Here is a 728-nt window from a genome sequence, read left to right as displayed (position 1 = left end):
TGACTGGAGTTCAGACGTGTGCTCTTCCGATCTGTAAATTTGAAATAAGGTTATGATTGTTATTTACATTATATCCAAATAGGACAAAAATAATTAAAATAATTACAATTAAATGAACATTTATAAAATCAGAATAAAAACGGGGCAATTATAAATTAAAAAAAAAATTCACGATGCTATATGTTCTTATAAGGGATATTTTTATATGTCTGTCAACCTAATATCTGCAACGGTCACCCATCCAAGCCATGACCGCCACCAACGTTGCTTAACCTGAAATAATCTCTGTAATCGGGAACTGCACGACACTTCATGATGATATTTATTCTCCAATGTAATTTACTCTCCAATGGATTATACACATTGATCGGTGATAGATCTTATTAATAAATTATCAAAAAGATGAAATATATTTTTTTATAAATATTAACGTTGAATAACATGATCAATAATGAAAATAATGATAATAAAATATAAATAAGTACAACACAAATATAAAACTGAACTAGATCAACGATCTGCAGTTATAATAAAAGCGATCGGATATAGCGTCTCGTACTAAATTATGCTAAATTATACTATTTTTATAGGAAAACTATCCAAATATTAATTATTTTACATATTTCTTGGTTATGGGAGCAAAATATAATAAAATATTTTATTAAACAATATGCAGTACAGGTACAGTGATGATACGCTGTACTGCTTGTATCATAATATCATGTATA

At 27.5% G+C, this 728-nt stretch overlaps 1 protein-coding gene across 1 annotated transcript in view; it reads left to right on the top strand.

The window, feature by feature from the left end:
* The window catches only part of LOC105452897 (L-xylulose reductase-like), an 8,374-nt gene that overhangs the window by 6,550 nt on the left and 1,096 nt on the right, over positions 1-728 (top strand). The window lies entirely within an intron of this gene.

The sequence above is a fragment of the Wasmannia auropunctata genome, unplaced genomic scaffold (assembly GCF_000956235.1).
Source record: "Wasmannia auropunctata unplaced genomic scaffold, wasmannia.A_1.0 LD336026.1, whole genome shotgun sequence".
NCBI classification, from domain to species: domain Eukaryota; kingdom Metazoa; phylum Arthropoda; class Insecta; order Hymenoptera; family Formicidae; genus Wasmannia; species Wasmannia auropunctata.
Note: the sequence above shows the minus strand (reverse complement) of the source record. Positions and strands in the feature narration are given on the sequence as shown.